Genomic DNA, 10,975 nt, shown 5'->3' with positions numbered 1-10,975 from the left:
TGTTGCGTATGCGGATATTTTTGTTCCGCCGATTGTGATTTTCAATGTCCTCAAGATGGTCCTTATAGGACTCAAGGTCAGCTCGAAGATCTGTAAATTCCTGGTCCATGATGTTCTGGTATTGGCAGATTTTATTCACCTTTTGCTTAAAGGTGTCCATTCTGGAGCCAAGATCAGCAAGTTTGTACTTGAAATCTGACAGGGCCGACCTCATCTCTGATTTTGGTGACTATAGAAATCGCATCATTAGCCGACAGTGGGGCATCGGTAGAAGACACGCCAGCCATGTCTGAGGTACCTGTGTCTGCAGGAGCCTTTCTGCACTTTTGTGGCATACCGTGCACGGGACCGTTCACCAGAGCAGATAAGTCCGAGTGTAGCAGGACAAAGCAAATGGTATGGGGCTTTCCTCAATAATAGAGCAGAGTAGTCACGGTTACATGTATACAAACACTGTGGTAGAAACAGACATTAGTGACTGCAACGTGCGTGTTAGGTCCTCGGTCAGACTCATGTCATCTCATGAGTCAAGGGGTGAGCATCACTGTGCAAGGCGGAGGGAGCACATATAGTAAGTGAGCATTGGGTGAGGTACCGGGGTGAAGGAGACTGGTGTTTAGCATATAATTAAGGTGATTAAAGGCGTGCTTATGGCCCTATTTGGAAGTGTCCAGCATCTGTCGTTGAGCCAGCAAAAACCTCAGGAAACCATGCTTGAACAGGTAAATCGCCCCCTGGTTACCCAGTAGCGGGGGTGCTCCGCGCCAGGTGTACACCAAGACAGGAGTATGAGTGTGAATGTGAAGCTGCAGCTGCACTAAGAGAGAGACTGTATTCCAGGAGAGTAGCATGGAGTGTCCCCGAGCTCTGTAGACTTAGCTATCCCAGGCATGAGGAATGTGAGACAGCAAAAATAGGCAAACAAGTAACCTTTAGTAGGGTAGGAGAAGAGCACTGAGGGGGCCACCGAAGGAGCATGCTGGATACAGCCACCACAGGGAGAGAGAGATAGAGGGGAGTATAGGCTGGGACACCAAGCAGCCACTCACCAACACTGTGTAGCAGCCGGGAGTCAGCCTGTTCCTTTGCGGGACCTCTAGAGAGGGTGGTCAGCTCTAGGGAGGTTACAAGAGAGAACCCCTCTGAGTTCAGGCAGGAATTGGCGATTCTGCCGTGCTCCACACCGACCACCTCTGCTTCTTGTGCTAGAAGCGCTACTTTAGGCCGCGGCTTCATCCAGGCGCATAGCCTGCAACCCGCAGAGATACTGCAAGAGTGACTACCGGCTCCGCGGACCTCACCCACCGGTAGACAGGGTACTCTGGGGGCCCACCACCGCATGGTATAAGAAGTTAAAAGGCAGGAGTCCAGGATCTCACTAGAAGTGTTACCTCACAGTATGCAGGCTAGGCCATGACCCCCTTCCTTCTCTATTCTATCTCTTTCATTTCTATTTCTCTAATGTCCTAAGTGGATGCTGGGGACTCCGTAAGGACCATGGGGATTAGCGGCTCCACAGGAGACTGGGCACAACTATAAAGAAAGCTTTAGACTACTGGTGTGCACTGGCTCCTCCCACTAAGACCCTCCTCCAGACTTCAGTTAGTTTCTTGTGCCCGGCTGAGCTGGATGCACACTAGGGGCTCTCCTGAGCTCCTAGAAAGAAAGTATATTTAGGTTTTTTATTTTCAGTGAGATCTGCTGGCAACAGACTCACTGCAGCGAGGGACTAAGGGGAGAAGAAGCGAACCTACCTAACAGGTGGTAGTTTGGGCTTCTTAGGCTACTGGACACCATTAGCTCCAGAGGGATCGACCGCAGGACCCGACCTTGGTGTTCGTTCCCGGAGCCGCGCCGCCGTCCCCCTTACAGAGCCAGAAGAGTGAAGAGGTCCAGAAAATCGGCGGCAGAAGACTTCAGTCTTCACCAAGGTAGCGCACAGCACTGCAGCTGTGCGCCATTGCTCCTCATGTACACCTCACACTCCGGTCACAGATGGGTGCAGGGCGTTGGGGGGGGCGCCCTGAGGGCACTATAAGACACCTTGGCTGGCAAATCTACATCATATATAGTCCAAGAGGCTATATAGATGTAAAAATACCCCTGCCAGTATTCCAGAAAAAGCGGGAGAAGTCCGCCGAAAAAGGGGTGGGGCTATCTCCCTCAGCACACTGGCGCCATTTTATCTTCACAGTGCAGCTGGAAGATAGCTCCCCAGGCTCTCCCCTGTAGTTTTCAGGCTCAAAGGGTTAAAAAGAGATGGGGGGCACTAAATTTAGGCGCAAATTATGTATACCAGTAGCTATTGGGGAAAAATCACTCAGTTATAGTGTTAATCCCTGCATTATATAGCGCTCTGGTGTGTACTGGCATACTCTCTCTCTGTCTCCCCAAAGGACAGTCAGAGCATTCCCTGTGTGTGTGCGGTGGGTCGGTACGGCTGTGTCGACATGTTGGATGAGGAAGGTTACGTGGAGGCGGAGCAGAGGCCGATAAATGTGATGTCGTCCCCTGTGGGGCCGACACCAGAGTGGATGGATAGGTGGAAGGTATTAACCGACAATGTCAACTCCTTACATAAAAGGCTGGATGACGTAACAGCTGTGGGACAGCCGGCTTCTCAGCCCGCGCCTGCCCAGGCGTCTCAAAGGCCATCAGGGGCTCAAAAAACGCCCGTTACCTCAGATGGCAGACACAGATGTCGACACGGAGTCTGACTCCAGTGTCGACGAGGTTGAGATATATATACACAATCCACTAGGAACATCCGTTGCATGATCTCGGCAATGATAAATGTGTTACGCATTTCTGACATGAACCCAAGTACCACATAAAAGGGGTTTTATTTTTGGGGAGAAAAAGCAGCCAGTGTTTTGTTCTCCCATCAGATGAGTGAATGAAGTGTGTAAAGAAGCGTGAGTTCCCCCGATAAGAAACTGGTGATTTCTAATAAGTTACTGATGGCGTACCCTTTCCCTCCAGAGGATAGGTCACGTTGGGAGATATCCCCTAGGGTAGATAAGGCGCTCACACGTTTGTCAAAAAAGGTGGCACTGCCGTCTTAGGATACGGCCACCTTGAAGGAGCCTGCTGATAAAAAGCAGGAGGCTATCCTGAAGTCTGTATATACACACTCAGGTACTATACTGAGACCTAAAATTGCCTCAGCATAAATAGTGCTGCTGCAGCGTGGTCTGATACCCTGTCAGATAATATTAATACCCTAGACAGGGATAATATTTTGCTAACATAGAGCATATTAAAGACGTCGTCTTATATGAAGGATGCACAGAGGGATATTTGCCGGCTGGCATCCAGAATTAATGCAATGTCCATTCTGCCAGGAGGGTATTAGAGACCCGGCAGTGGACAGGTGATGCTGCCTTAAAAGGCACATGGAGATTCTGCCTTATAAGGGTGAGGAATTGTTTGGGGATGGTCTCTGGGACCTCGTATCCACAGCAACAGCTGGGAAGAAAAACATTTTACCTCAGGTTTCCTCACAGCCTAAGAAAGCACCGTATTTTCAGGTACAGTCCTTTCGGCTTCAGAAAAGCAAGCGGGTCAAAGGCGCTTCCTTTCTGCACAGAGACAGGGAAGAAGGAAAAAAGCTGCACCAGACAGCCAATTCCCAAGATCAAAAATCTTCCCCCGCTTCCTCTGAGTCCACCGCATGACGCTGGGGCTCCACAGGTGGAGACAGGTGCGGTGGGGGCGCGTCTCGGGAACTTCTGGGACCAGTGGGCTTGCCCACAGGTGGATCCCTAGGTTCTGCAAGTAGTATCACAGGGATACAAGCTGGAGTTCGAGGCGACTCCCTCTCGCCGTTACCTCACATCAGCCTTGCCTGCTGCCCTCGGAGAAAGGGAGGTATTACTGGCGGCAATTCACAAGCTGTACTTCCAGCAGGTGAAAATCAAGGTACCCCTCCTTCAACAAGGCCGGGGTTACTATTCCAAAATGTTTGTGGTACCGAAACCAGACGGTTCGGTGAGACCCATTCTAAAATTGAAATCCTTGAACACTTATATACGAAGGTTCAAGTTCAAAATGGATTCGCTCAGGGCGATTATTGCAAGCCTGGAGAATTTCATGGTATCACTGGACATCAAGGATGCTTACCTGCATGTCCCTATTTACCCTCTTCACCAGGTGTACCTCAAAATTGTGGTACAGGATTGTCCTTACCAATTCCACACGTTACCGTTGGTCTGTCCCCGGCACCGAGGGTATTTACCAAGGTAATGGCCGAAGTACTTATCCCGTACTTGGACGATCTCCTTATAAAGGCGAGGTCCAGGGAGCAGTTGTTCGTCGGAGTAGCACTATCTCGGGAAGTGCTACAACAGCACGGCTGGATTCTGAATATTCCAAAGTCGCAGCTGGTTCCTACGACGCGTCTACTGTTCCTGGGTATGGTTCTGGACACAGAACAGGATAAAAAGGGTTTCTCCCGGAGGAGAAGTCCAAGGAGTTGGCGTCTCTAGACAGAGACCTCCTAATACAAATACAGGTGTCGGTGCATCAATGCACGCGAGCCTTGGGAAAGATGGTAGCTTCTTACGAAGAAATTCCATTCGCCAGGTCCCATGCAAGGATCTTCCAGTGGGATCTGTTGGACAAGTGGTCCCGGTCGCATCTTCAGATGCATCGGCAGATAACCCTGTCTCCAAGGGCCAGGGTGTCGCTGTGGTGGTGACTGCAGAGTGCTCATCTTCTAGGGGGCCGCAGATTCGGCATACAGGACTGGGTCCTGGTGACCACGGATGCCAGCCTTCAAGGCTGGGGGGCAGTCACACAGGGAAGAAACTTCCAAGACTTCCCTACACATAAATGTTCTGGAACTATGGGCCATTTACAATGCCCTAAGTCAGGCTAGACCCCTGCTTCAACACCGGCCGGTGCTGATCCAGTCAGACAACATCACGGCGGTCGCTCATGTAAACCGACAGGGCGGCACAAGAAGCAGGATGGCGATGGCAGAAGCCACAAGGATTCTCAGATGGGCGGAAAATCATGTGTTAGCACTGTCAGCAGTGTTCATTCCCAGAGTGGACAACTGAGAAGCAGACTTTCTCAGCAGACACGACCTCCACCCGGGAGAGTGGGGACTTCATCCAGAAGTCTTCCAAATGATTGTACACCGTTGGGAAAGGCCACAGGTGGACATGATGGCGTCCCGCCTCAACAAAAAGCTACAAAGATATTGCGCCAGGTCAAGGGACCCTCAGGCAATAGCTGTGGATGCTCTGGTAACACCGTGGGTGTACCAGTCGGTGTATGTGTTCCCTTCTCTGCCTCTCTTACCCAGGGTAATGAGAATAATAAGAAGGAGAGGAGTAAGAACTATACTCATTGTTCCGGGTTGGCCAAGAAGAGCTTGGTAACCAGAACTCCAAGAAATGATCTCAGAGGACCCATGGCCTCTGCCGCTCAGACAGGACCTGCTGCAGCAGGGGGCCTGTCTGTTCCAAGACTTACCGCGGCTGCGTTTGTCGGCATGGCGGTTGAACGCTGGATCCTGAAGGAAAAGGGCATTCCGGAGGAAGTTATCCCTACGCTATTTAAAGCTAGGAAAGAAGTGAACGCAAACCATTATCACCGCATATGGCGGAAATATGTTGCGTGCTGTGAGGCCAGTAAGGCCCCAAAGGAGGAATTTCAGCTAGGTCGATTTCTGCACTTCCTACAAGTCAGAGGTGACTGTGGGCCTAAAATTGGGTTCCATTAAGGTCCAGATTTCGGCTCTATCGATTTTCTTCCAAAATAGAACTGGCTTCACTGCCTTAAGTTCAGACTTTTGTTAAGGGAGTGCTGCATAGTCAGCCCCCGGTTGTGCCTCCAGTGGCACCGTGGGATCTCAACGTAGTGTTGGATTTCCTGAAGTCGCATTGAGTTGAGCCACTTAAATCCGTGGAGCTACAATACCTCACGTGGAAAGTGGTCATGCTGTGGGCCTGGGCGTCAGCCAGGCGTGTATCAGAATTGGCGGCTTTGTCATGCAAAAGCCCTTATCTGTATTTTATATGGATAAGGCGGAATTGAGGACTCGTTCCCAATTCCTTCCTAAGGTGGTATCAGTTTTTCATGTGAACCAACCTATTGTGGTGCCTGTGGCTACTTGGGACTTGGAGGATTCCAAGTTTCTGGACGTAGTCAGGGCCCTGAAAAGTATATGTTTCCAGGGCGGCTGGAGTCAGGAAAACTGACTCGCTATTTATCCTGTATGCACCCAACAAGCTGGGTGCTCCTGCTTCTAAGCAGACTATTGCTCGCTGGATCTGTAGCACGATTCAACTTGCACAATCTGCGGCTGGACTGGCGCACCCTAAATCTGTAAAAGCCCATTCCACGAGGAAAGTGGGCTCTTCTTGGGCGGCTGCCCGAGGGGTCTCGGCTTTACAAATTTGCCGAGCTGTTACTTGGTCGGGTTCAAACACTTTTGCAAGAGTCTACAAGTTTGTTACCCTGGCTGAGGAGGACCTAGAGTTTGCTCATTCGGTGCTGCAGAGTCATCCGCACTCTCCCGCCCGTTTGGGAGCTTTGGTATAATCCCCATGGTCCTTACGGAGTCCCCAGCATCCACTTAGGACGTTAGAGAAAATAAGATTTTACTCACCGGTAAATCTATTTCTCGTAGTCCGTAGTGGATGCTGGGCGCCCATCCCAAGTGCGGATTGTCTGCAATACTTGTATATAGTTATTGCCTAACTAAAGGGTTATTGTTGAGCCATCTGTTGAGAGGCTCAGTTGTTATCATACTGTTAACTGGGTATTGTATCACGAGTTATATGGTGTGATTGGTGTGGCTGTTATGAGTCTTACCCGGGATTCAAAATCCTTCCTTATTGTGTCAGCTCTTCCGGGCACAGTATCCTAACTGAAGTCTGGAGGAGGGTCTTAGTGGGAGGAGCCAATGCACACCAGTAGTCTAAAGGTTTCTTTATAGTTGTGCCCAGTCTCCTGCGGAGCCGCTAATCCCCATGGTCCTTACGGAGTCCCCAGCATCCACTACGGACTACGAGAAATAGATTTACCGGTGAGTAAAATCTTATTTTCCCATTGATCCCATCTTTCTATCAGGACCAGGCAATTACAGTAGTACCCGCTACCCCCTTCCTCTCAGTGCCCCTGTAAAAGCTTCATGGAAGGATCCTCTACCTTACGCCCCATACCTGTCCACTCTACATCTTTCTCATGTCCCTGTCAAGTCTTATGCCTAAATTGGTTCAGTGTGTATTGTGCTTAAGTTGCATCCTTCCATCCTACTGAATAACTGTTATGTTCATGTCTGCCATGATAGGCCACGTTCCTCTGACTGCCATACAGTTTGATTGAAATTGTAGGGGTAATTCTGATTTGGTTGCAGCAGGATTTTTGTTAGCAGTTGGGCAAAACCATGTGCACTGCAGGGGAGGCAGATATAACATGTGCAGGGAGAGTTAGATTTGGGTGGGTTATTTTGTTTCTGTGCTGGGTAAATACTGGCTGCTTTATTTTTACACTGCAATTTAGATTGCAGAATGAACACACCACACCCAAATCTAACTCTCTCTGCACATGTTATATCTGCCTCCCCTGCAGTGCACATGTCTTATGCTATCCCTGTCATATATTGTACTTGTGCTCTGTATTCACAGTGTTTTTAGGTTTACCCCTTGTATGGTATTGCAGACTCTTTGTGGTGCCTTATAAATAAAAGATAATACAAACAGAGGTAGCAGCATTCACATTATTATAGTACAGTATTAGCATACGTGAGTGGATTCAGACACATTTATCCAATTAGAAGCAACTGATGATTGTCATCATCAGTTTTCATTTTTCACCAGGATTCCAGCACTAGGATTCCATGCTGATCAGGTGGTCAGCATGGGAAACACTTTGGGGGTAATTCCAAGTTGATCGCAGCAGGATTTTTTTTTTAGCAGTTGGACAAAACCATGTGCACTGCAGGGGAGGCAGATATAACATGTTCAGAGAGAGTTAGATTTGGGTGTAGTGTGTTCAATCTGCAATCTAATTTGCAGTGTCAAAATAAAGCAGCCAGTTTTTACCCTGCACAGAAACAATATAACCCACCCAAATCTAACTCTCTCTGCACATGTTATATCTGCCTCCCCTGCAGTGCACATGGTTTTGCCCAACTGCTAAAAAACTTCCTGCTGCGATCAACTTGGAATTACCCCCTATGTGCAATTGAAAAGCTACAGTATTTGCAGGGAACAAGTTGCAAATCGTGTCCACGCTACCTGAACCCCAAAGTGTGTTATACATAGAGAAAATGTTTCCTCATATTATTATCTCAGGTTACATACTCAGGAGTGTGTGCTGTTTAAAAGGGGTGTGGCTTCATGGAAGGGGCATGGCCTTGTGGCCAAACCCCCATTTGTGTCACGCTGGGCTGTGCCAGAAACTGTCTGTCTGCAGTGCCAGCTCCTACACTGTGACAGAAGTCTAGTGCTGCATGTAATGTGCAGCACCTGACTCCTGTCACTGAGCAGGAGCCGGGCATTTTGGAGTTACCCCTAGGCAGGTGACACCGGGAGCGACCCACACCCCTGTAGCGAAAATATGCTAATGCAGCAGAGGGAAAAGATGCCTCTGACCGACATGGCAGATACCACGGCAGATACCAGTACTGTGTCCTAAGACGCAGCATCGGATAATCTTCTAGACCATTGCACATCTGAGTAAACCTGAGGTTACTCAGATTGGCCCTCGCAGCTCCGTAGCTGAGGCCAGGTCGTGTCAGCATCAGAAAACACAGCACGCCCTGAATACATCCACAGAAATGCTTACCAGCTCCGCCCACTCCCGTACCCCAATCAGACACAGCCTGTCAATCAGGTTCCCGCTCAGGGGCTTCTATGCGCTGCGATGCAGGGCCCACCATTAAAGATGTTTGCGTATATGTCTCCAAATGAGTCCCCCCGTGCAGAAGAGTCACCATATCCAGTCGGAATGACAAATGCAATAAATTATAGGAAAGTGTTCCTATTTTAACCTTACTCCTTCTCAAGCGGTCTAGGTTAGCTGAGTACAGTCAGTCATACGAAATGGAAGCAGGTTGTGCTGGCACATATTAATAGCATTTCAGATGTCTCTGCAGAAGCCAATTGGAGGTCACTGGAGGAGAAGAAACCTCTGCGGCTAGCAACCTATGACTGCATGGGATGCCAGCATTTCCGTTAGCAGTCTGTTCTTGTCTGACAGAGGAGCAACATAGTAAAGAATGTTTCTATAATTACATTAGTTAATCAAAACATATGGCAAATCTTTTGCATCCGATATACTTCATAACAAAGGACATACGTTTTTATAAGATTTTATTTTAATAACCGTTTGTGGAATAATTTTTTCTTTAGTATGCTTGGTCTTCTACTGGCAGCAGCATGAGGACGAATAGGTCTGAACAATTGGCGTCACTAGGGGGGTGCGGGCTGCACCCGGGTGTCACCTGCCAAGAGGTGACACCAAAATGGCAGCTCCTGCTCAGTGACAGAAGCCGGGTACTGTACTGTAACTTTACATGCAGCACCCGGCTCCTGTCACTGTGTAGGAGCCGGCACTGCAGCCCTGTGGTTTCTGGGGTCAGACAGTATCTCCCGTACCCACGGAGTGATGAAAACGGGGGTTCGGGTTGTGAAACCACGCCTCCTCCCATGAAGCCATGCCCCCTGCCACTAAGCCAAACTCTCTTTTTGCAGCATGCGCATAGATCATTCAGAGCCACACTGGGTATCTCAGGGGTAAGTGAAGCCTTTGAGTCTGAGAAAATTAAGAGGCAAATTCACTATGGACCACTATTGAGGCTGAAATAGCAATTTTCACAAACCTATTTGTAAAATTTGCATGTGAAGAGTCACCCAGAAAGAATAAAAGACGCCCACTGATGCATTCGCAAATCTGCTTACGCAAAAAAAGGACACCATCGACATTTGCGGCTGACCCAAGCATACACAAAAAAATGAGAATGCAGTTGCACCGGCCACCATGTTTTTCATTGCAGTGTTCGCAGATTGCTTCAGATACACGCAGATTGCATCAGATACAAAACGGTCATGGCACGCCTGCATTTTCCCAACCACTGCCCACAAACCCCATGTTACCATCCACTAACGGTCACTTCTGTCAGTCAAATTGCGATCGTTTTACACTTAGGCTGGAATTTAGAAACATTTTAATTGGTGATAGTCCATTTTAGCCCATGTTCATGTTTTTAATGGGTGTGTGAAAGAAAAACGAAGAACAGTCAACTGCGTCTGGGATTAGCGGACGATAAAGAAAAATCACAACTGTATATAAATGCCACTGTGTGTCAATAAAACCATAGACTAATTTAATACTGCATATAAAATAATTTTATATATATAAATATAAACCAATTTAAGAACACTGTGCACAGTACTCTGACAATAACAGAGGATGAATACAATTGTATCACTTTGAATGAGCAACACTGTAACATAGGCTGTATCTATTTGCAAAAGCTATGTAGAAACAAAATATCCATTTAATCGCACTATTCTGAAGTGAGAAATTAGGTAGCTGAATTTCCAACCAGTCTCTCAGGATAGATAAAAGGGATAATGTGTCCTATGGTCCACTTGTTCCTTAATAAAGTCCAATAAATAAAAAGTGCACTCTGATAATTGGCAGGTGAGGGGCAGCTGTGTTGGTGTAGAATGCAACTGGAAGGAAGCCAATACCGGACCAGGTAAGTGTGGCGTCCCACCGTGTTGTTACCTGATCCTATTGTGAGGGAGAGCCGAGGCAAGACTGTGCTCACCTCGTGTTCGGCTGTTGGATCACTTCCAAAGAAGAACGCTATCAGTCATGGAGGCCAGCCGGCCGCATTCACATCTAGCGCCGGGCAGCACTGACTGTCACTCCCACACCTCTAACTGGACTCATAGCGGAAACTGTGTATATACAAGATGTTCAAAGGTGACAATGATAGGAGGAGTACTAA

This window comes from Pseudophryne corroboree, chromosome 11 (genome assembly GCF_028390025.1).
Source record: "Pseudophryne corroboree isolate aPseCor3 chromosome 11, aPseCor3.hap2, whole genome shotgun sequence".
NCBI classification, from domain to species: domain Eukaryota; kingdom Metazoa; phylum Chordata; class Amphibia; order Anura; family Myobatrachidae; genus Pseudophryne; species Pseudophryne corroboree.
The sequence above is the reverse complement of the archived record's forward strand: the minus strand, read 5'-3'. Positions refer to the sequence as shown.